The sequence below is a fragment of the Rhinopithecus bieti genome, unplaced genomic scaffold (assembly GCF_001698545.2).
Source record: "Rhinopithecus bieti isolate Rb0 unplaced genomic scaffold, ASM169854v2 scaffold_18746, whole genome shotgun sequence".
Taxonomy (NCBI): domain Eukaryota; kingdom Metazoa; phylum Chordata; class Mammalia; order Primates; family Cercopithecidae; genus Rhinopithecus; species Rhinopithecus bieti.
The window spans coordinates 86,788-113,511 of record NW_016809365.1 but is presented as its reverse complement, the minus strand read 5'-3'; the positions used below and the strand labels follow the sequence as shown (position 1 = coordinate 113,511).

General features: G+C 36.3%; 1 long non-coding RNA gene across 1 annotated transcript; it reads right to left on the bottom strand.

The window, feature by feature from the left end:
- Window positions 1-22,596: 22,596 nt before the first annotated feature.
- LOC108540258 (uncharacterized) lies at window positions 22,597-24,467 on the bottom strand. The gene is made up of 3 exons (XR_001888618.1): window positions 24,387-24,467; window positions 23,993-24,139; window positions 22,597-22,658 (listed from the first exon to the last, which is right to left on the bottom strand). It is a non-coding gene; the product is annotated as an uncharacterized LOC108540258 (long non-coding RNA).
- Window positions 24,468-26,724: the final 2,257 nt, after the last annotated feature.

Below are 26,724 nucleotides of genomic sequence, written 5' to 3'. Positions count from 1 at the left end.
ATAGATTTTCTTCTCTTTCAAAGAATTTAGCTTCATTAAAGAAAAAGTTAAAAACCAATTTAAACTATTTATTTATACTAATAGATTGATTAACCTTCTTAAATTAAGGTATTTTCATAAGTAATGCAAAACAAGCAAAAAATAAAATAAAATAAATAAACCTCAGAGGTGAAAAAAGACATTTTGCAAAGCCACAAAAAAATCAATTTTATTGGGCTTAAACTCATAATTTACTTCTGTTATTTGAATTAAACAGATTTTACTTGTTCACTAATCCAGACTCTTACAAACAGAAATTATACATTTGCTTTCCTTCTTACAGAGTTCATATTTTGAATGTATATGCTTGTCTGTGTTAGGCAAACTTAACCAACCAAAGTCACTAAACCCTGAAGAGCAAAACACGATGAAAAATGTGCTAATCAGGAGTAATGATTGAGTCACACACCTTGCCTAGAGAGAGGAGTCAATTAAAATATCTAAATATAACAATGAGAATAAAAAGCCAGATGAAAGTAGCCCATGTAATGAAGGACACATGACTGGAAAAAAAAAAAAAAAAAAGATAGAAAGCAAACTGGAAACAACTTTGGAATGATGTTTTTTATTCAATTCATACTCTGTGAAGCCCTGTTTTTCATACACTCTTTTTTATTTACTTTGAAAACGCAGACTTGTTTTGTTCTCATAACAGCTCCATGTAATAACATGTAAACTTCCTGCCAAATTTCCCTGAGACATGTGAGGCAGGCAAAGAATGTGCTTCTTGGCTCTAAATTGCCGGACAACCAAGTCTTTGCCTGCTGCATCCCAGCCGCAGCTGTTCCTTTTTCCCACAGATGATGGAGTCTCTTGATACCCTGTCCTGGATCCAATTACAAAGCCAGCTTGAAATATTAGCAGCTAGCTGTCCTTCTCATTAAGATATAGTTTAGAAACCATTTTATTCATAATTGCCTTTGTCTGATATTTGACCACCAATAAGTGGCACATGACCTGGATTTGCCGAGAGTGTTATTTGTCTCCCCCCTGCCTAAATTTCTTCTGTACCAAATCAGTATGTTCAGTTATCTCTGCTGATGGTGGCGGGAGTGGGGGGCACATTACCATGCTCCCACTTCCATTTCCTTCTTTACTGTGAATAGTCATAAGATTCATTTCTATAGTATCCTACTTCCATGGAGTCTATCTGCCACCTAAGCTTACGAATGCATGCATGGAATATCTAAATGTCTATCCTTAGGCATGTGTTTAGCCACTGTATTCAGTTTCCACCTAGTATTTTTGCTTCATTCTTTCCAGGTGTTCTGACCCTCTGATCTTACATGTCAGCTCAATACATAGCTCAGGCCTTCACTGAATTGAAAACTCATCTAGATCTGATTCTGCTTTTCACCCTTAACCCTCAACACTCTCTTTCTCTCTTAGGTATGATCCTGTCCTAACAGGCTGGTTCCACAAATTCACGGATTGCTCAGAAATATTTACACAGAATTACACAGAATTACCTTTCATGAATGCTCTCTTGGACATAGGCAATGGTCCAGAACATACTTAATTTGGATACAACATGTGAGCTTGTTGAGTGACTTCCTACTATTCTACAAGATAGTGACCCAGCTGTGAATACTAACCCATTCTCACTTGGCCTCTTGTTTATTCTTTGGAAAGTACTTTAAAGACAACCTCATGTGATTTTTCTGTTTTAAATAGTGCCACCAAGTAGCAGTAGTAACTGAAGTTTGAAACGTTTTGTCTCTCCTGAGATTCACAGAATAATGAGATCATTTTCCTTATATACTAGTAAATCCCATACCTCTTCAACATCCTGAATAATTTTCTCATAAGGTCACAACACCATTACACTTTCAAGCTATCATATATCTATAAGATAAGCATTATTATTATTATTTTTTACTTTCAGCCAAAATCTATCTCATTTTTATGCACCTATGACCTATGAGATAGAAAGTAATGCTTTTTTTTTTTTTTTTTTGTCTTTAGGAAAGACATTTGATGGTTTGAAAACACAGTGAGAACGATGCTTCTGTCTCTTGAATCTGGGTGGGCTCTCTGATATTTTCAAACAATAGAGTATGCAGAATTGGCACTCTGACTTTCAAAGCTAGTCATAAAGGCCATGAAGCTTTTGCCTTTGACACTGGAGTGCTCACTATTGAAGCCCATAGCTGCCATGTTAGAAGCCTGGCTACCCTGAAACCACCATGCTGGAGGGGCCACATATAGCCACCATGCTTGAGAGCATAACTGAGACTGTCCTACTGCCTTCCCAGCCCAGGCACAAGACTTCTTAGGAAAGGAGCTTTCTTGGAAATAGCCAGGCTAGCCCAGTTATTCTATCACCCAGCCACTTGAGGCACCCTGAGCTATTCCAGTCATCCAAGATGACATGGAAAAGACCACTCCTAATGTACATTTTCTGAATCCTGACCCACAGAATCCAGGAGCATAATAGTTGTCTTACTCAACCAAGTTTTGGGGTGTCTTGTTATGCTGCAATAGGTAACTGGAACAGGAGAATGTGGTATATCTTGTTCCTTCATCTCATTTTAAAGAAGATGACATTGACATTTCTTTTAAGATTTGATTACTAAATCATTTTTTGTGTTCATTATTTTCCTCTGCATGGATGATGTTTGATGAGTGAGAAGTACAATGGTAGGCTGTCACCTACTTTATTTTGGACACTTCACCTCTATTAATACAGATTAAAACTAAATTTCCTTTTTAGGCAGCCATATTGTTGTTCAATTAGGTGGGGAGTCAACTCATAGTCCTTAGGCTTCTTATAATACCTGTCAACTCCACTTCTTACTCTATTAAATGTTTTATTAGTTCCAATTCACTATTTCAGCCTGTAGAAATAATTTTATATTCTGATATTTTTATAAAATGTATTTGACAATTTATAATCTTAACATTACTTACACATTAAAAAATAATACCGTAAAGTTTTCTATATCATTTAGTGGCTCGCTGTTTGCTCTTCACAATTGGTCATGGATTCCATATGCCATTTATATAAGAAAAAAAATGTTTGAACACAAACATAAGCAGTAATTGAACCAATTTGTAAGCAGATATACTGCAATGAAAATCTGTGAATGAAACTTCCTCTTACATTGTTTTATTTCTTCTTTTTAGTAACATGATGAGCCAGGCATTTATTATGAATAGAGAAACTGAGGCTCATAGAGATTCAGTGAACATTGCAAGGCTGAGTTTAAACATAAACGTGTCTGTCTCCCAAATCTCTACCATTTCCTTTGTACCACAGCACCAGAAATAGGACACTCAGAAGATAGCAGTGATGACTATGAATAGAACCTCAGTCAATAAATCAAGACTCACCAAAGATAATTGACTTGTGCTCTCTCTGGAATTTAGCTGTATGTTTTATCTTAGAAACTGCTAAGAAGGTTAGGAACAAAAGTTATTTTCAGCCATGACAACAAAGTTAAATGCATTTTAGATAAATAACTCAGAAGAACTTGCTTGAGGAAAATATATTTGGCAAGGAAAATCGCTCATCCTAAAAGAATAATGTGGTACTTAATTATGAAAGAATGACTTTGAAAAGAAGTAAGGAAAAGAAGTTATTGCAAAACTGACTCAAGTTTGGTTGGTGATATGCTGCAGTGTGTGGTGAGGCGACTCTGGGAAAGCAGACATAAAACTATTAAGTGCTAAAAGTCATTATCTTTATTCTTCAAACTTGCTTCATCCTTTTCATTTCTGATATTGAATCACTACATTCCCGCTCACATAGTCACCTAGACAGAAACACATGTGTAAACTTCAATTTTCCCCTCTCCCTTTCTGACTTTTTAAAAATCTAGTCGCCAAGCAATTTTGATTCTACTTACAAAAACACTACAACCCATTGCCTTCTTTCCAACTTCACTGCCCCTGGCTTAAATCAGGTCAGCATTACCTCTCCCCTCCTCAACAGTAATAATTTCAGTGTTCTTCTTGCTTCCAATTTCTCCCCATTTCAATTTAGACTACAAGCTGCCATGATAGTTTTCTGAAATTAGAACACAATCACTCCTAACATTTATTGAGACATTGTGGCATGCACCACACCACGAACTGGTATAAAAATGAACAAGGCCCAGGCCCCGTCCTCAAAAGGCTAACACTCCAGTGGCTATTCAGAGGAGTGTGTCATTAAAACGGAAAAGTCAATAATGTGAAGGCAAGTTTAGGGATGATGTGGAAACACAGGAGTGGAATAAAACCTATTCTTGGGAGCATTGCTCCCTATTGAAATTCTAAATGATGTCCCACCCCAACTTTAACCTACAAGATACAGTCCAGATTCCTTAATAGTGTTTGCCATTTTTTTTTTCATGGATAATTTGTAACTTGTCAAACCTGTATTTAATATCTAGTGTAAGTCAGTGTTTTTTTTTTTCCCCTCTATGTTCTACCACCAGTGGAAATTTAAACTAAAGAAATCAATTCAACTTAAAGCAACATCTAGCTATTTCATTTAATTTTTAACTTCTCAATTTTGATTGCTAGAGGTGAAGTCTTAGGTCGGTCTCACAATTTTCGAAAACGACAGCTTGAAGTTCGCATATTCCTTGCCTCATTCTCCCAAGGTGAATGATCTGAGTGTGGTTCAGTTTATTGTACGTGGCATTTATAGACAAGACCTTTAATGTTCCCAAGACAGGGAAGCGCCTCTATTTTTAAAGGTTCCATGGCATTCTTCTACATTCTAAATTTTCCCTTAGGTCTTCATTAATCCATTTCCACATTGGAATTGTCTTTCTGCTCCTATTTGACGATTTTGTCATAAAGTGAATCTCTTTTCTGATTTAAGAAAAGAAAAACGACATCATATAAGAGACCCAAAGGAAGAAAGATTGTTTTAGCCATCTCCAACACAGCTTAAGTTCATGGCAGCTGTGGAAAAAGGGTACGGACTATGGAGGCAAACGGGTTTCTTGCTTCTACTTGCTAGCCTGTGACTAACACATTCTGTTTGCCCTGAGCTTCTGTTTATTCACCTAAAAAAATGGGAGCAATCATGCAGCACGGCTCTGACAGTCATAGAGCTTTCTTGAATTTTAAAATTCTGATAGACCACTATAGTATGTACTCTTTAATATAAAATGGCATAAAAATATCTAAATATTTTTACTTTTGTGTCTTAATGTTTCTATACATAAATGACCAATGTCCTCTTCGATTTTTTTCAAAACCATTTGAAACATAAATAGTGTTTCTGCTTTGTTTCCTTCATTTGGGTTTGTTATTACTTGATAGAGCTCACATGAAGAGGACAGGGCGGCAGTGGTGCAGGCTGAGATGCCAGTGCTGTCATCAACCTGCCAAACTCTCTAACGGAAGAAATCATTATACTGTGGATGCTGCCCTCAAAGTATACCTGAATCAGAACATATCATAAAAAATTAAGCATTTTTATAACTCAGGTGGACTTTCTACACGTGGTTAAATCTTCTTGTGGTGGGTTAGTTAATGGTATGAGACTGAATTCCTATTTCATACGATGGTTGTGAAACTTAAGAGACATCATATGTGAACCGTGTCACATAGTATCTTGTCCAGTCGAGACAGTAAAGGTTTTTTTATTTCGTTTTTGCTCATCTTTTTAGCCAGAAAGATGATATTTATCTTTTTATCCACAATCTTGTCCCATGCCAGTATGGACTGTTTCAGTCACATTAGAATATACTTGTCTAACAATATATTCATATGCAATAGCCACACAAGTCACTTCAGGATTATGAAAACAAACTTACTCAAATCTCTCTCATGGCTTTTTTCCCATTTTTGTTGTGATTGTTTTGCCTCAGGCTGGCCATGGGCTCATGTCCACCATACATGTAATTCTCACATGGGCACTATGTACATAGCTCAGCATTTTGCTAAAATGTGGATAGACGTTCTACCACAGAGGGCAGAATGTAGTGTTCCATTAATGGAATTTTACAGATAGCAAAGTCTTGATTACAAAATAGGTCCATAAATACTTGCTGAACAAATAAATAAATATGATATCCTCATGTATGTTTAAATAAATAGAAATACGGTAACACAGTTAATCCTTTAGTTGTCAGCATATGCCTCAACAAATTGTCCATGGGGATGAACTTCTCCAGTTTGTGCCTTTAAGAAGCCAGTGACAGTATTACATGAAGACACCTAGCTTCCTACAGTCACCTGTTTATGCTCAATGAGTCTCAGGGTTGTTGTAATCTCTGGTGGCACTGGGCCACACCTGGGAGTGCAAAAGCAGCAGCATTCCCTTAGATCCTCTGTTGTAAGAATCTGTCAGACTTAACATATTCTTTGGTCTGTTCCTCCTCCAGTTTTATTTTTAGACTGTATTTGTAAACCAGTTATTTGATAGGGACACTGATCTCTTCATCTAGTTTTTTTTCAGCCTCTTTCCTACTTTATTAATCCCTGACTGATGACCAGACATCCTTTGGGCCTTCAACCTTTTTTGTTTGTTTTTGATACCCTACTCCCTCCTGATTGTTTTGCCTCACCACTGCACATTACTATGGATCAAATACAGGTTTATCCTTCTTTTTTGTACCTGGTCCAGCATCATTGCCTTGACTGATTTTCCATAGGTCCCACTGAGTTTGTTCTCATCTGCCTGATGAGAGCTCTCAATATATTCCAAAGCCACAGATATCCTGTTTCTGGCAGGTGTGGATTATTCTCACATTGAAATATACCCTTTAAAAAATAAGTCTAACTCAGAATGGTGAAGCTATCCAAGGATATTGGCAACTGGTGCATGTGGCAAGCTATCTGATAAACTATGTGCTAATATGTTGTTTTAAATACAAATATGAATGCTCATGTATATGTCTATTTGCTTGTCAATTATGCATTGCAGGAACATTTTAATGTTGTACTTTTGTTATTATTAAAATCTGTTTATTTGCATGTGCCTATGCCCCTCAAATGCTCTGTTCAAGATTCAAACAGCTATTGGCTATCCACAATTTGCAAAGCACCGTGCTTGGTACTATTCTTTGTAGCTCATGGCCCAAAGGACAAGTTGTATAGATTTTGCTTTTCTTTTACTTTTATTTATTTGCTTTACAGATTGTTTTCTTTATCAACTGTTTAAATACAGTGCAACAATGTTGATTGTATTTTTTACTGAAATAGTCTCAGGACAATATTATAAATATGATGGGTGTTCAGAAAATTAATGTCTTCTATAGACAAGAATACTGAGTTTAGAGAGGGAGAATAAAATCAGCAGGTCAAAATTAATCAAACCAAGGACTATGTTAATCAGACTCTATCTCTGAAAACCTCCAAATAGCTCAGTGAAGGTCTGAAACCTCAGAGACAGTAGTTAGAAGAAAAAAATTTCAGATCTACCTCTAGGCATCTTCAGAGACATTATATTGAGGGCACCTTTCTGATGTATAAGAGAGATACTGAGGTTTCTGTGGATCCAAGAGGGCAGGAATCATGAAAACTGAGTCAATTTCATGAAGACAGGAAAGCAAAGTGAGCTCCCCATTAAAAATGCTTAGTCTGAGAAAAATAAAAATCTTTCTTTTAGAATTCCAAATAACATATAGAGATATCACCATGACCACCACCTTCCTTGGATGTGGGACTGGGGGTTACATTTAGTGACGCACTTTCTAAGAATAGATTACAGAAAGAGAAAACAAGTAATGTACAATGGGGAAACTGGAAATCACTACCTTATCCAAGGGCTCAACTTTGACATCAGCACTGATCATTCATGTGGGTATCATGTACCTGCTGACATAGGGTGATAAGAAGGCTTTATGACTATTGTATTCTTCCTCAACATTTATATAACCCCAGTGTAATTGTGACAAAAAATCAGACAAACTCAAATCGAAGGACGTTCTATGCAACATGACCAGTACTCTTTAAAGCTGTGAAGATCATGAAAAGCAAGGAAAGTCTGACGCATTGACAGTTTTTAATTTTTATTTCATAACTAGGGAGGCCTGTTAATTTAAAATATTTTCATCATTGAATATTGATAATATGCTGATCAGGAGAAGATTCAAGTACACTGATTCTCTGACAGACTGGTGAGGGAATGAAAGGGTGTAATACTATTCCAAAGGCATTTTATTTTTCTGGGAAGACATACAAGGTGGTGACTAGCAAAAGCTGTTGCATTTGGTACAATTATATAAAACTAATATTCGTCTTTACAATTGTGCTGTTCCACCGTGATATATATCAGTGACAGCTTTCTTAGGAATATTATAGAGAGTAAGAGTTTTGTTAGTACTACTACAGTAATCTCCCTGCATTAAATATTTGGATTTGAATTCAAAAAAATTATAGATTGAAAGGTATTTTTCTCTTAGATTGTTTCAAAAGGTTATATATCACATTTTCCCTCAAATGTATACACTTTCCCATCTCTCTAGTCCAGGGCATACTTGAGAGTGAAAAGTCTATTTTCTCTGTGCCGTAAAGAAATGAGCCTGCTGAGGGGAAAAAATCAAAGCTGTATGGTGAAGTGTTAAGCAGACTTTCTTCCACCTTGTTAAGAGCAGTGGAAGGTTACTGTGGCCATGACTTCATTAGAGAGCAAGCTCACCTTGTTGGCTGTGTATTATCTTTTGATTCCCCCCCTGCAGATCTTTTTTTTTTTACTTTATTTTCTTCCGTGTGACATCTACTGTTGAGTCTGAGAGAGACTCAAAAAAGATGAGGTTTCAGCTGCTTGGGTTTATCTACCTGCAGTTCAGTGATGCGATGCTACAATCAATGCCTAAGCCAGATAGGCAATGGGCTGATCCTCCTATGAGCCAATTCAAGCACCTATTGCAATAAAAGCATAACAGTAAAATGTGAATTAAAAATACTTTCTAAAGGATTATCTTGTCACATAAATAAAACCATCTCTGGAAGTTCTTATAAGTAGGAACATTTTCAAGTATTTGTTGTTTTCATCACAAAATAATTAAAAAATAGCAATATTTTATATTTAATTTTTTTTTTTAAACTGCAGTCTTTCCACTTTGATCACTTCAAAAAGTTTGTCTGAGTCAGGTGCTACCTAAAAAATATGTCAAAAAATGTATTGAAATCTGGAATATTCTAAAAAATAAATACAAATACCTTAAACACTAAAAAAGACAAGAAAATTATTCCAGAGTTTATCAAAATTATCAATGTAAAATCACTTTGATAAATGACATTGTTGACTGTCCTGATTTCTACCAAATTACTTCTAGCCAAATCATTTCCAGCTAAAATATATAATATTTAATAAACAGCAGTGGGTAATAAAAAGCAAACAATGAAGAGGTTAAGAACTCTATTTCATGGAACTTTGTAAAAGTTGGATTTTTTTTTTTTGAGACCGAGTCTTGCTCTGTCACCCAGGCTGGAGTGCAGTGCGGTGGCTCTGTCTTGGCTCACCGCAGCCTCTGCCTCCCTGGTTCAAGCAACTCTCCTGTCTCAGACTCCCAGGTAGCTAGGACTAAAGATGCGCTGCCATGGCCGGCTAATTTTTTTTTTTTTTTTTGAGATGGAGTCTCCCTCTATCACCAGGCTAGAGTGCAGTGGCGCGGTCTCTGCTCACTGCAGTCTCCGCTCACTGTAAGCTCCGCCTCCCCGGTTCAAGCAATTCTCCTGCCTCAGCCTCCCGAGTAGCTGGGACTACAGGTGCCCGCCACCACGACCCGCTAATTTTTGCATTTTTAGTAGAGAGAGGGTTTCACCATGTTGGCCAGGATGGTCTCAATCTGTCGCCCACATGATCTGCCCGCCACCGCCTCCCAAAGTGCTGGGATTACATACATGAACCACCGCGCCCGACAAATTTTTTGTATTTTTAGTAGAGACAGAGGTTTCACCATGTTGGCCAGGATGGTCTTGATCTCCTGACCTCGTGATTCACTCGCCTCGGCCTCCCAAAGTGCTGGGATTATAGGTGTGAGCCACTGTCCCCTGGCTTGATAGAAGCAATATCTAGCAGGTTGGGAATTTCAAAACATATTGAGTTGATCAGTTTGAAATAAAAAAAAAAGACATCTGTAAATCAGAGTACAAATAAAGTTTATAAATGTAAAGATAATAAAATTAAATAAAATATCAATAGAATTGTTAATCCTGGTTGATTGCAATGGTTTTTTGACTGATTTCCTGTTGGTACATGACCCTCTAGAGTCTATTTTCAGTCCAGCATTCGGAAATGGTTCTTTTAAAACTGAAGGTTATTTCACTCTTGTGTTCAAAATCTCCAACAGATTTCCATCTCCCTCAGTGTAAAATCTGAAGTCCTTTCAACAGCCTCCGGACCCCGGATGCCTCTCTGACTCTTCTCTCTTCTCCTACGTCTCCTTAACCCTTATTTCACTCCAAGTGGACCAAGCTCTTTTTGGTTTCTTGAATTCGTCAAGAAAACTTCTGCCTCAGGGTTTTGCTTCTGCTGTTCCTTCTTGGGAAACACTTCTCTCAGATATCCAAATGATTTGCTCTCTTGCCTCATTGAGATCTCCATTTAAATGTCATCTCCGTAAGACTTCTCTGACTACCTGCTCAAAAGTTACCCCCTTTGGAAGTCACTGAGTCATTCTTTTTTTGCTTCATTTTTCTGCCCAACCAAGAGGATATAAGGCAGGGTTTAAGAGAAGACTAGTAAAGTCTCTTATCCTCATCTTCTACCATGTTTTTCCTTATAATATCTAATGACAAAGATTTTTGTTATTCTTTAAATATGTCCAGTTTAGCTATGCCTTAGGCTTTTACACTTGCTGTTCTTCGTGCTTTAGCTCCTCCTTAAATAAATGTTTATTACTCTTTATTGGTCAGGATTTTGCTCGAATATCTCCCATAAGAGATGCCTTTCTATCTGAATACTACTTCCTTGTCTACCACCCCTCCACCATCATTCTTGGACACTTTGCCCTTGCGTATTCTCTTTACAGTTTTTAACATGATTTGAAATCACATTATCACTTTTTCACTTATTTATGGTCCATCTTTTCTATTAGAAAGTAAGCTTGATGAAGAGAAAAAATTAGTTCACAGTTGCATCTTAATTATAAAGTACCATACAGGCCTGATATATACTAGGTGTTCAAAATATACTTTAATGTTTTCTTGAATGAATATTTACAGAAGAAAAGAGGAGAAGAAATAATGAAAATAATCATTGGAATATAATTTCCCTGATATAAATATGTTTTGACCTTCAGCTGTAAATAAAATTAATATGAACTTGATGCTAGTAGCTTGAACCAGGAATGGGCTTATTGCTTATGGTAACACAAAGTCCAGAAGCAGACAACTGCAAGTTAATGTGCAGCTAAGGAAGAGTATCAGGGCTCTTTCTAACATCCTGCACTGCCATCCTTAACATGGCTCTGTTGTTTTTTGGTCCAAAGATGGCCACTTTAACTCCAGGTATTAAGACTGTATTCCAGGCAGAAATAATGAGAAGAGCCAAGGTGAAGATCATCTGCAGGATCATTCTTCTCTGATTATTGTTTGGTCACAAAGTCAAAGCCTGTATATACATTCTCAACATTTCCAAGTTCTTGCACAGGCTGCCTTTGGCATGGATATCTGATGCAGCATCAATAAATTTTCTATTAGCAAGATCTGCAAAGAAGCAACATCCTTGTCTTAACTAGGCAAAATATATTAAATAATTATATATTAAATATATAAGGAAGATAACATTTCTGTAAGTCCTACTTGAAGCACTTCCACTAACTGCCATAACTATGTCACTGTGTTACATAACCATCACTATTTTCAAAAGATCAGTCAATCAATTGATTTGCTAACTAAGAAGGCACTTGGAAAAGTATCAGGTAAATTATAAACATAATGCATTTTATTTTCCCTTCTCATTTGAAATAAATACATTTTCCCCCAGATATTATATTCCCAAGGGGCAAGAGGCAAGTGGCACAATTAATAGGTAGATTACACAATTTTTTTTTTTATATTTCCCAACCTACCTTTTTGGGGTCCAAAATGCTCTAACTTTATATTGAATCCATATAAAGTAGGGTAGAATTTTAAAACTTTTAGCTTATACTCTAGTTGTCATAAGTTTTATGTATATCAAAGAAAATTTTTAATTTTGTAGCAGAATGAGACAAAATATCTTCACCAATTTCTATGCAGTGACTGACTATATATTAGGATCGTCAGTGGAAGGTTTAATATGTTTTGCTAATTAAGACAAGGCTGTTGCTTCTTTGCAGATCTTGCTAATAGAAAATTTATTGATGCTGCATCAGAAATCCATGCCAAAGGGAGCCTGTGCAAGAACTTGGAAAGTTCGAGAATATGTCTACAGGCTTTGACTTTGTGACCAAACAATAGTGCCTTGCCCCCATGAAAACAGAATAGTCTCCAAGCTATGCTTCTCTGCAGTAAACTAATTGCTCCCTGACTACATTTAGGATTGTGCTTCAGTCACAATTATAAAAGTCATTCAAAATGTGTCATTTTCTTTGTACATTGAGGCTCTCTGATTGCATCAGTGTCACTGGCCACTTCCTCCTTTACATCTTCTTTCAGTCAAGGACATCAACCTCTATTGGATATTCATGGGCATTTGAGGTTATGCAATTTTTATTACTCCAGGTTTTCATTTGAATTAGTCATATCTCCACAGCCATTTTGTGTGTGTCTGAAGAGAAGAAACTGCCAGACTTTAATTGATACTTACTCACAGTAAAAGTTTTAGCTTGAATTTATATCTCTCTTCCCCATGATAAAGGATGCTCTACCTGTGCATTTGTGGGCACCATAAAGTACCTGTCTGTTCATGGGTGTGTAAAAATTGGTTAATGAAGATGATCCTTCCTACTTTTATAAGTTTTTTGCATTTTCAGGCAAATTCTACAAGTTAGTACAAGATTAGTCTCCCCTCCCCCTCCTTCCTGTCCCTCCCTCCCTCCCTCCCCACCCTCCCTCCCTCCCTCCCACCCTCTCCTCCTCTCTCCTCTCCTCTCCTCCTCCTCTCCTCTCCTCTCCTCTCCTCTCCTCTCCTCTCCTTTCCTTTCCTTTCCTTTACAGAGAGTCTTGCTCTGTTACCCAGGCTGGAGTGCAGTGTCATGATCTCACCTCACTGCCTGCTTCCCAGGCTCAAGTAATTCTCATACTTCAGCCTCCCGGCTAGCTGGGCTTATAGGCACATGCTACTATGCCCAGCAAATGTTTGCATTTTTAGTAGAGACGGGGTTTTACCATGTTGGCCATCTGCTCGAGAACTCTTAGTCTCAAGTAATCAACCCGCCTCAGCCTCCCAAAGTGCTGGGATTACCAGCGTGAGCCACTGTGCCCAGCCTGCTTGTCTGTTTTAACAGAAATCAAATGACAGTAACTTAAACAAGATAAAAAAAATTTGGGGGGTTTACATGCTCATAATGAAAAGGCTAAGCTCATTGATTGTTCAGGCTAATTCTTCTCAATCAAGACACCTAGACACTCAGATTTCTTCTCTCTTATTGCTCTGTCTTTTCTGAGGGTATTCTCCTTGACCACACAGATGAATCTGGCTTACTAGCATCCCATCAACATTCCAGACCACAGGGAGAGAGAAAATAAAACTAAAGGGCACGTTGCTTCCATTTAAGGATGTGGCCTAGAAGTTGAACTTGTTGTTTCAGTCCTTTGGTCAAAATTCAATCACAACACCATACCTAACTACCAGGAAGGCTTATAAATGCTGCCTTTACCTGGGAAGCCATGTACCCTGCTGAAACTGGGGTTTTGTCACCAAAAGGAAGTAGGGTGAGTGGTTGCTAGGGATCATTTAGTGGTCTCTGCCACAACAGGATTACCTGCAACCTAGACACAGCGCTATAAACTTCTGATTTCAGATACCTCTGTTCAACAATACTTGAAGAGGCTCATTTATTCAAAGGCTTTATAAAGGTCAGAAAATGATGAATTGAAAAGGAAGTAACACCACATAATCAACATATACAATTTATAAAAACAATTAACCCTAGGAAAAGTTTGCAACAATTTACCGATAACATATGGGTGTAATTATTGCGTAGTCCAGATGTTAACTATCAATTTCTCCACACAAACTTATCATGGAGACAGGAAAGGGTAGGATAAATCTATCTGTCCTTGCTTCTCATTCATTCTTCGGGTTTTGTTAGTTCAATGCATCCCTAAGTGGTAGCAATGCAGCCATTCCTTTATCTCACAGAGGTTTCTGTTATTAGCTAAAATCAGACTTCTTACATCCTTAAATTAAGGTTGGTGTATAATTAAAAATAATTTCACTTACTCTGTTTTAATTACTGAAACTCCGTGTTTTCGAATGTCAAGTATTTATCAGCAGCATGCTTACGTTTATCATTATTTTTTGTTTCCAATAGCTAAGAAACATATGAATACGAATTTAAGGATGTCCAAGAATGTGGTTATCTTCTATTGCATACTATACTGGTTGTTACAGAACGTTCTCTCTGTGCTCTTTCAGACAAATACATTTCTGGCAGCTTTGGAAATCTGAAACATCTCCAGGTCTGGGAGATGTTTGCCTGCTACTTTAGGATCCTTTTTAACTGATATTTCTTGCGTCTCCACAGCAGGGTGTAGAAAATATTTCACTTGCTGTTTAACATGTTATGATAGAAAACGTGTTATAGAAAGAATTCTTTGCAGAAGTGTAATGGTTTTAGAGGAAAACACCCAAACACACACACTATATACCTCAGCATTGCCACAATGTAAATGAAAGACAGAATGATAGACATATTGCAGAGAATCTGAGAAAAAATACCATTTTTTCCCTGTTTTTTAAATTTCTGGCAAGGCTTTTTGAAGAAAATTGAAAGTCAAAATAAGTATTTTGAGAGTTTCTTCATTGTAAATAGCCTCTTAATAACATATATACACAAGGACTCCATCCTGGGAAGATTTTGGTAATTATCTTCCATCCTTTTAGACATCCTATTAGATATCTCTGAGACTTTTCTATCACTCTTGGAAAATATATAATCTTGCATCAAAAGAAAACAGCAATTCAAGAAGCATCATTTGGCCACATTTTAAAATTGGCCACATTTTAAATTTGGCCGCATTTTTAAAAGTCAAAAGGAGCTTAACTATCTAATACAGTAAAAACAATGGGAAGAACTTGTACCAGACCTCTAGGTTGTCCATAGAAATACTACATAGACTAATAAAGTTAGGATTAAGTTCTTCATGAGGTCCCTGTGCCTGAGTAGTTAGCAAGCACCAGAGGCAAAAACATGCTTATGTGAAACATCATTTAGATTACATCTCATCATGTCGTTGCGTGTTCTGCCACCTCAAAAGCCAAGGTGTTCTGGAGTGCTAGGTTACTCTATCTCAGACAACGCTCTAATATTTAATCCATTTTCTATTTACTACAGTCACTGATTATCTTCTCCAGATTTAGTAAAACATCTGTGATACTGTTCTTGACAAACAAGATTAAAATCCCTAGAGGTCTTTATTATTTTCAGTGACTTATGTACCCTTAAAATGGCTTATTTGTCATATCAAACACAACTCCCTGCCATTTGTTGAACCTTTGAGTACTATTTCATTGTTCCAATTATTTTAAATGAGAATGTTCTCACACACTTCCATGCTTCATATTCATTGCCACACATTTCTTTGTAAAGTTGATAAACAATTTTCAACTCCAAATTATGCCCTACATGTCACAAAGCTGCAGCTGTAAGCTGTAGCATTAAATTATGAGCTGAGAGTCAACATCAGAACAAACAAGGTCATCATCAAATAACTGCTAAGATTAGGTTCATTTTTATCACTTGCTAATTGCTATATCTGTAGGGTTGGTGGGAAAACCCAATATGCTGTTTTTAGATAGCTTCACCAGCCAGTGTAGTATTGTAGCTAGTGTTAACGCTTTGGCCCCTGTTGCTTTTAATAGGAATTTAATGCCAATTTATCTATTCCTTCTGCATGTATTAAGCACCTATTATTTGTTTGTCAAGCTTTGTTCTAATGCAATAGGGCTACAGGTATGAGTAGACCACAATCTCTGTTTGTAAAGGTTTTATAGTCCACTTACGGACCACTTAGTAATATCCAGAGTTTTGGATGAATAGAAATATATTTATAAATATCAAGCCCTAAAAAGAGAAGGTAATATGCAATCACTTTTGGCTGCTATTGGTCTTCTACAGTATTTTAAAAATCTGCCAAAGATGTCACAAAGAAGATTCCATTGTATATTATGTGTAACATGAAGGAATTTAAAAAATAAAATGAATAAAGTGTTTATACATGAAAAAATATCAAAAGTGTGCATACTAGATACCTGATTCCCTTCATCTTTCACATAATGGGTCATTTTATAGAATCTTTCTGAGTTCTGACATTCACTAAGGAGCTAGAAAGAGAGAGAAAATGTTTTTCATATGTTATGTAATATGTGCCTTGATAAAGCATGTGAGGGGCTCACTAATTCCCTCCAAAAAGAGTTTGCTTTCCACCTTCCCTTATAGGCCACTATTATAAAAGCTTTGATTTACATAATAAAACAGCAGAAATCAGATTACATTAAAACTGACACATACAATATGCCACATATAATGAACTTAGTGACATTTAAGTCAAACACTATTTGACTCAACAAATTTTCATTTGGATAGTCTTCTGGTGCTTGTTTAATGGGATATTTGAATTATAAATTAGAAGGATCATATAATTATTATTTCACTACTAATTTCCATGTAGGTCTTTTCTTAACATGGGCAATATAGTACTTTGTTCCCTGTGAACATTTCTGAGCAGATATTCTGTGACATTAAAAAAAACAAAAACAAAAAAGCCTTTTGTTGGAGTACGGGAGGCACAGGTAATATGATCCCCTTTGTTAAATATTTGGTAAGAATCTCCAAAGGATCTCAGTAGATAAGCACTATTCATCAGAGGGCTTTTGCCAGCTGGGGAAGTAGAGCTCTGGCTATTATTGAGCTTCCATATGGAAGTTGTCATAAAGGAGAATGGACAATTCGAATGAAGCCAGGTCTCCACTCAGAGTGGCAATTTACTGCGGCTGCTTTATCGATTGCTCAACCTAAAATACAGGAAATGATATTTAAACCACAGAATTCTGAGAAAAAAATTACTTAAATGAGATAAAGCACCTACTCTAAATTGCCATTATCCAATGCATCAATTTTTTAAAAATATGCCTGAATACTTATCTTAAAATGTAAGACAAATGGGTTGATACTCAAAATATAAAGCATAATACTCTGCTTGTGGGCAAATATTTGGTATTTTAAGGTTATGACACATTGAACCTCACACTTTACTTAACTCATTTACTCAATCCCGTCTGTGCATATATTTTTCTTTTTCTTTTTTTTTAGACAGATTTTCGCTCAGTCACCCAGGCTAGAATGTAGTAGCGCAATCTCTGCTCTCTGCAACCTCTGCCTCCCGGATTCAAGCAATTCTCTTGCCTCAGTATCCCGAGTAGGTGGGATCATAGGCGCGTGCCACCATGCCCAGCTAATTTTGTATTTTTTGTAGAGATGAGGTTTCTCCATGTTCGTCAGGTTGGTCTCGAACTCCCGACCTCAGGTGATCCACCCGCCTCAGCCCCTCAAAGTGCTGGGATTACAAGCATGAGCCACTGCGCCTGGCCTATTTTGCTTTTTCTACCATAATCTCAAATGCAGTATATTGAGATAATTTCATCCTTGTTCTAGTACCAAAGGGATAAGAATGTCTTCCAATTTTTCTTGTTACCTCTAGAAATGATGGAGCTGTCAAAGAAGAAGAATATACCAAGTGAAAGAGGCTAGTCTTTCCTCTATCATGTAATTATTATTGATATTAATTTTCAAGAAAGACTACTTCAAATTCGGTTTTTGGGAGGGCTCATTCTAAGAGAAGGGAAAGAAGAAACCATCTCCATGGATGTAAATACAGCCAATTACCTCATCCTGTGGATTTTATTTCCCTTCCATTTCTTGATTCGATCCTTCTTTTTCATTATCATCTTCTTTTAGGCTGCAATAATTAAATCCTTTATCATAATAAGTAGGCCTACAAACTCACCTTTTCCAAATCTCCTTTAATTTTCTCTCTCCACCCTCTGGCCTCCATCCTATCAAAACCCCACTGTGTATTTCTCTTCAAACTTATTATTTACTTTTAAATATGCCAATGGCTTCCCACTGGTTATCATTTTTTAAAAAATTTCTTCCCAGTAGCTTTAAAGTTCTTCATAAAATAGTTTACTCAACCATATCATTCACTGAATCCTACAGCCTTCCAAACCAAAATTGATTGGTTTGCAAATATTAGATTATTTCCCCATCATTGTGATTTATTCTCTTTCCACTATCTGAAATATCTGCATATAATGCCAATTGCACTTAAAAATCTCAACTGACAGCTACCTCATTTTGCATTTTCTGGTTGTCATTGGCCAACTTGATGCTATCTTTTACTACGTGAACCTTTTCTAGCATTTCTATAGCTTTAATGACTATGACTTTTGGCTTTTGTCCAATGATGTTACATACTTATTGAGAATGATTTACATATCTTACTTTTGTTCACTACTGGAAATATGTGTAGTATTTGCTCAGTGAATCATTACATTGTTTACAGGTTTTATTGAGACGGTAGTCTCATTATTAGAATATAAAAGTAGGTCATTTTCTTACTTTCATGATTTTTAAAAATCAGTCTGTTTCTTGATTGTAGGCTAAGTAAAATTGTGTAATGAGCCTGGCACATGTAAGCATGCTGCTGCAGGTAGTAAACGAGGAGGATATAAATATACATGGCATATTTACTACTCTCTAGAAGAAAGCAATTATTTTTGCTCAATACAGCCCTTCTTGATTAGGTTATGAGCTCTTGAGAGGTAGCAAATTATGCCCACAGCTATTTCCCTAGCACCCAGCATAGCGCCAGGCATACCGGTTTTGCTTTGACCATTGCTGATAAATGAATTGTCTATTTCTAACATATAGTAATGGTGACCCTCTTTACCTACTAAAATACAACCATCAGATATGTGTATAAAATATAAAATTCATTCAGTTTGAAAAATGAAGATCTGATAATCTAGGACTTAAATATCTAATCAAATACTTATCACATCATCTTTTTCTAATATCACAATTTCTAAAGTTATTGCTATTGTAATCAAACAAGGAATTCCCTAGGAAAACAAGAAGCATGTCCTGAGTTTTAATCACAACATTTCTAATTATGGTGGGCAGCTGCTTTTGATTTGTTGAATTATTAAGACTGTGTTGCCAAGCCACATTTATTTAGCAAGGGGTTTTTTTTAGAGACTAGTCATGAGGTACTAGGCAGTTGTCACGTATCAGACAGACAAAATTAGGAAGCCATGGGTGAGTTCTGTGTGTCTACCCAGGCATGGAGCAATGCTGAAAATTAAGCTAAAGAAGGTTCCATAGATTCAGACCAACTGACTGGGTCCAGAGTCTAGTGTTCTGGAATAGGTGGTAGGCAAGTACTGACTTTGGAATTCAGGCTTGGGCTTTGGGACTGTGGTCTGAAGGATGAGGAAACAGATCTGGGCAGCAAGAAAAAGAATGAATTCAGGCATTTGAGTAACGAGGATAAAATTTCAGCAGTAGCTATGGAATTTGAGAAAAGAAATTGTTATTCCAGTCTTCTCTGCACTGCCTTAAAGTCTAAGTACCCCAGATCCCTGTCTGCATCATGGGTGGAAGAGCTGGACAGCAGCCAGGTTGTCTGCACACAGAAGCACTTCAAAGGCCACTGTGACTTCGGGTGTCCAAATTTAGAAAGCAGACAATTGAGTCACTGTGTCCCTTCTCCATATCAAGATTTTTTTAAAAATTGGCAAATCTACCTTCAACATCATATTATATTCTCGTCACTGGATTTCAATTCCAATGCTTTCCTGATGAGATATTGCTTTCAATTTCCCTTTAAACTAAAACCTACCTTTTGTTTTTAGGCACAAAGAACTGAAAATTGTTAATTAGCAATTTTGTAGCAGGTACCTCTGAGCAAGGATCTAGTCTGACACTCAGCTAGTGACTCAGCATGCATTTGGCTGAGACGATGGAGAGAGATCACATATGCATCTTCGCTCCAGGTAGGGTGGCAGGTGCCTATCCGAAGGGCAGGCTGATTTCAGAGGTCGTAAACACAAACCACATATGCAGAACTAACCAAACAACATCTCAAAACACCTGGTGCCGTAAGATTATTATGTTTCTTTTTCTCTAAAGCAAAAAAAAAAAAAAAAAAAAAAAAAAAAAAAAGTCAAAGAAAAAAGAAACAGATAAGGAGGGCTAGTCTTGTTCTTTTTGTAAATAGCATATACTTTAAATTCAACCTAGTAGACCACTATGCTAATGATATCAAGATATCTCAAAGTAGCTGAATCATAAAGACCAATGGTCACAGGCATAGAAAGCAAGGTATAGAGACGAATGAGTAAAAATCTATGCAGCCCCTATTAGGCTATGCTCAGAATGCATGGACCAGTAACAACTGCTCAGTAGATTTATATTTTTTCTGTGGAAGAAAGTATACACAGCATAATTCTACGAGACTATGCATTATTGACAATGTTAATGTTTCACCATATCATTATTTGTATTTATAGTCAATCCATGTAGACAAAGATCTATATTATCCATGTAATATTCACCGACAAAATCATTTCTAATAATGAAAACAGCATTAGGCTAATTCAAGAGACAAAACCACAGAACATCAGCCACCTCTACATACAGATTATATCCCTTGTATTAGAAATTTTTTGAGTAATTTGCAACCTACATTTCAAAATCTCCTTTGAAGGAAAGAAAAGCTCAATATTTGTTTGGAGGCCTGTCATAACAAGAATGATTCTTGTTTTAAGACTGCGCACATTTCTGTTGCAGTGAAGGGTTCAGTTAATTAAAGCCTTAATTTCTTGTGTTAAGGTTTTAATAATAATTATTCATTCCATGTACATATTTCTTGCCTTCTCTTCACTCATGTATCAAATCATAGACATTAGTTGGGCAACATGTAGGGTAAATTTGATGCTTTTGAATATATTCCTGGAAGATTTTTATTTCTTTGGGTATAATCCATAGGCCACCAGTTTTTATTTATTAAAGCAATCATATCACATGATTCATCTTCTACTAGAACAATAATTTCTAATGAACAATCTCCCTTGTCCTTCATCACATAATTAAACTTTCAATGATTGTTGAATAGACATTGTATTTATTCATCAGTGGGAGAGGGAAGGATGAGCTATAGAGGTAATTACATATAGCCTCATTTTCCTGAATTGTTAACAGAGCATAAGTACATAACGTTCTTTAGCTTTCTGGAGTGAAGCCAGTTGCTGTAGCAGAACACATCTGTCCTAAACTTTTGGGTTACTCTAAACTATTGCTAAGTGATTGGGATACAAAACAAGGAAACTTGCACGTCTATATGTGAAAACTAATATGATATATGTATAATGCAAATTTAAGAGTTTAATACTTTCAAACTGATTCTTTGTATCCTGTGGGCTAGAAAAATAAGTCAATCTATTTAGGACTTTTGAGTCCTTGTCAAGAACTATCAAGGGTCTAAGATTTTACCATATTTGCAAGGTAACTTGTTTCATGGATACACGCAGCAGTTATGGATAATGCCAAAAGTGCCAAGATTCCTGGGTCAGAAACAAGGAACTTTATAACTTATGGCACAGCAAGCAGCAGAAACTTCATGTTCGCATCAGTTTTTCTTGCTTCCTCACTCCTGTGGTTATGCAGAATGGTCTGGGTAGACTTATACAGTGGGTTTGCATCACGGTGGAAAATATCAGGTTTCTTAGGAAATCCTAATATTTTTATGGGTTGCAAGAAAACTGGCCCAACTTTTTCCCTGAGGAAAGACATTCTCTTTAATTCTTTAGTATCCTGATAAGGAAACAAATCTGCTTTCTATCTGGAGAAAAACACTATCTCTATCTTTCAAGATTATTTGCTATACACACATCCTTGTAAAAATATTCTGGAACAAAATCTGATACAAGACATGCAGACTTGTGAGAGACCCATGGAAAATTGTCTCCCATCAGTCTTTTCCGTGTAGTTTTTGTTCTAAGAACTCTGGGACATACATATTTGATTTTCCAATGTGAAAGAGAGTTTACCTTGTTACAGTTGGAGTAAAATATAGGTATAAATATGACAGTATAACTTAAGAGATAAAATAAACATGCATTTTTATTGACTGACCTGAAGCTGAAAACTGCTCATGAATAAAATAGCCCCACCCATCCCACCCACGGACTTATACTGCACATGTATCCACAGCAACATTAGCTTACAATGAAATCACAAATATACATAAGAGGGTTGGTTTCATAATTTGGACAGTAGATAATGTTATGGGGAAGTTAAGAAATGGGTCAAGAGAATGAGAGGAATGATAGGTGTAATAAACAAACTCCCATGTCTCCTTCCACTCCGAGTTCTGGTCACAGTCTACCCAATAAACGGAATCCAGCTTCACTTTCACAGCCTGTTATTTGGACCCCATGGAGGCATCTACAGGCAGCATCCTTGCAGCACATGCTATTCTTCCAACAATGAACATTTGAGTAGTAATGATTCTTCAAGCTATTTCACAGTGGCAGCCAGAAGAGATGAAAAAAAAAAAAAAAAAAAAGAGAAAGCATGCTTCATGTTTTGTTGTGTGTGTGTGTGTGTGTGTGTGCGTGCGTGTGTGATTTAATAACTAAAATTGACTGCATGTTTGCTATGTACCTGACCCTATTTTAATCACTTTACTTGTAATATTTTACCCATCATCTATAAAATCAATATTATTATTAGCCTTATTTTATGGGTAAGACAAATTTGCAGAGCAAGGTTAAACAAATAGTTCCAGGATCATTATTTGGGTAGTAGAATACTTGTTTTACAATAGGAGAAAGGACCAGGGAGTATCAGGTTAGCGGGCAATTGAGTTAAAAGAGCATAAATGAGTCGCATGAGACACAATAGTTCAGAAAGCGGGTAGATAATCCAAGAGACAAAATGGTAATTAAAGACTGATAAAATAGGTTGAATGCAATATAGGTCTTGTAAAATTATGGGTGAAATGATCCAAGCAAAGGCATGAATGTGGGAAAGTTCATGGCTTGTGTGGAGAGAATTGTGAGCAGATTAATATGATTACAATTAAGGGTTCATCCATTTATTCAACTTTTTTGTTGTTGTTGGACACCTAGTATTTGTCAACCTCTAAAGAATAATGAAAATCATACTGAATATACAGGTTGGAGTCAGATAAATGAAACTTTCTCTTTATCAAATATAGCCTTTCTTATATTACATTTGTTAATAATTTTATGATAGTTTCATATTATAAATTAGCCCTTTTCAAGCCTACTTGTAATTGTAATTCTAGTACTTAGCCTTAAAAACTGAAAGTTCTACAAACTACTTGATTAAAAAAGTAATAAGCTCAGGAGAATATTTTTTCTCCTTAAAACTGCAGATCATATTTTGTGTCATAACACCTTTCTTGCAACTGTTACATCTTAAAGAGGTGTCTTTAGGTACTCAGATTTCAGAGAATATTACCAGGTCTTTGGGAAATTTTCCAAAAGGTTTAAAATTCTGGTTTGAAATTATTAAATATTTATGATGTGCCCACAATAAACTTTAAGTTGGTGTTTCTGTTTTCCATTTTCTTGGACCTACAGCCTCTGGTGCAGCCAGGGAGAAGCCTAGTTTTGGGGGGAAAAGTTTCTGAAGACATTTGTTGCTGACCTGCCAGAGAGAGGGGCTAGGCAACCCCACCTCTGACCTGTCCATCCTGAGCCTGTCAGGCAAGAGTTTTGTGGCATTTGATTAGGACCCTCTGGAGACGGGACTGGGAGCAACTTAAACTCTCCCGACTCTGGGCCTTTCCCATTCTCTCCCCAAACATCCCAAGTTTCTCTTACCCAAGTACTCAGCTTTGTAGACACTGAGGCAGTTCCAGTGAGACGAGTACCCTCTGGTAAGAAGTACTTGTGGTTCTTGGCAATGGTATTCATCCATTCAGAAGCCTGAGATATCATCTCCTACTCTGGATTTTTTTCTGAAGCCAACTGAGAATCAATGGTAATTACTCTTTCCACATTGGTGAAAGAAGAAAATTCATTAAAACCTATCACTCTTAGATATTTTAATTTAAAGACACTTCTACATTTAAAATAATAACATTGGATTCCTGCAAAAAATTTTATATGACCTACAAGCCAAATATTGAGAATTGTTGTTTTGTTTCAATATGTGGTGAAAGTTATCTTCCAGAAGGTTTAGTAAAAGTGGAATGAAAAGGAGAGAGTTGCTTACCACTTGGGAAGTTTTCAACGTGGGCTGACATTGTTAGTTGGTGGTGGCAGTAAACAAAATGGGGGTAGTCTCAGAAAACAATGTTACAGAAGAATCACCTGGATTTAAGGGGTAGGAGGAAGAAGAAGCAAGAAGAAAGTGAGAAGTTTTGTCTTTAAAATGTTCATATACTAGACAGAGTAAAGGTGAGTATTCTAAAATTTTGATGAGCAGCCAGAAGAGGACTTTGATAACACCAACTCCTTTCCTTTCAGTGTGCAGCACATAATTCCTAGGAACAAACATCTAAATGTGTTACTGTATTTGGTTCTTTTATAGAGATACTGATAGAGAATATACATTAAAATGTTCTTTCTCATCTGATATGTATTTAGACAAAGAGTTGTATGGGGGAAATGACTCACAATATAATGATTTGGGAATAAAATATTACAATTATACATCTGGACTTTGTGTCAATTTAAATAACTTAATCTGCTCTGCAAAACCCCATTAGAGGTATTGAAAATTACATAGCTCTGAACATATTTATAAATATCTCAGTAATTAAATCATCTATAAGTGCTAACTGAAAATATTCCATTATACTTTAATTTTAAATGATCTAATATACTTCCAATAGAATATTGTCCTTTTTTTTTCTTCTGCTACTCTGGTAAAGCTATCACATTCTTAGAGCTATTGGATAGAAACACATTTTTAGTTAAATAGTTGCAGCTATAAAATGCTAATTGTGTTCATATGCATGGATTACTCCGAAAAGATATACATGGCTTTACATTTGTAAAAAGCTGAATCTAAAATTGGACAGTAGTTAAAAGTATCAGTATATAAACTGGGTTAGTGATTCACATATGGATGTGAAAAAGCAAATCTTAAAAGGATGATGCAAACTTGTTAAAATTGTATGGTTCTATTTTCTTTTTCTTTTTTCTCTTTTTCTTAGGTGGAGTCTCACTCTGTCGCCCAGTCTGGAATGCAGTGGTGCAATCTCGGCTCACTGCAACCTCCGCCTCCCAGGTTCAAGCAATTCTCCTGCCTCAGTCTCCTGAGTAGCAGGGATTATAGGTGTCCACCACCATGGCCAGCTGATTTTTGTGTTTTTAGTAGAAATGGGGTTTCACCATGTTGGCCAGGCTGATCTCGAACTCCTGACCTCAGGTTATCCACCCACCTCAGCCTCCCCAAGTGCTGGGATTACAGGCATGAGTCACCGCACCCGGCTAAGGCTATATTTTCACGTGTACTAGAATGAAAGTTATGTGACAATGGGTTCTCCTGTGTGTGCTTTTTAAATTCTGTATTCTTAGTGCCTAGAGCAGAATCTGGCACAAATATTTCTGTCAAATAGATCAGTAATATATATGTAATTTATGTATATGCATAAATATATGTGACTGTATCATTAATGTATATGGAGAAACATATATGTATATGTGTATGCATGCATCCACACACTCACTGCAAAACACCCTAAAAATGTAGATTTAATCATTGGATATGAAATTGTATCTTTATTTTTTATATATTTTCCTAAATTTGGAATTTTATATGCATTATGCAATTATTAATTTTAAAATTGGATAAAAGTAATGTTAGTAAGATTATAAATATTAATAAAATCATATGTAGAATAAAAATGAAAAAATCATATTTTCTTCAATATGTGCAAATTATTATAATCGTTTGGATAATATCTACAAGTAAAATTCATTGCAATTCTTCTCTATGTAATGTGGAAACTGCATAGACTATTATCTAGTTTAATAGCCATTTTTATTATTTCTCCAAGATCTTCCAGGGAGGATTAATTTATGTATAACTGCTTAAAGGCTATTTTGTTGCCCATTTTCTTATGTCGGGTGTTATTTGACATCTAGTGAGTTTTAGATTGGCAATAAGGTCTTAATTTTTTATTGAGGTAATCAATGATCTTGTGACCTCTAAATGCCAGTATAAACTGGAAAAGGAATGAACTAGAAAAGTCACGTTTCAAAAAGTCCCCATTATCTCATTTAGGGGAAAATTGAAAAGAAATGAGGAGTTCCTTCAGGGTTTTTTCCTTTCAACCCATCAAATAATGACAAAGATGTGTTTAGGGTTTCTGATGTGTCAGGTGCTGTTCTAAGTGCATTGCATGTAAAAATTTCATTTAATTTTCACAGTTCCCAAAGAAGTGTAAATTATTTTACAAATGAGGACAGTGGAGTACAGAGGGAAGTATTATCTCACTGGTGTTCTAAATAAGGCAGATGGACTCCAGAATCCATGCCCTGACCACAGCAATCAACGGCCTGTCAACCCGGTAGATCAGAGCTTCACCATGGTCTGGCAAAAT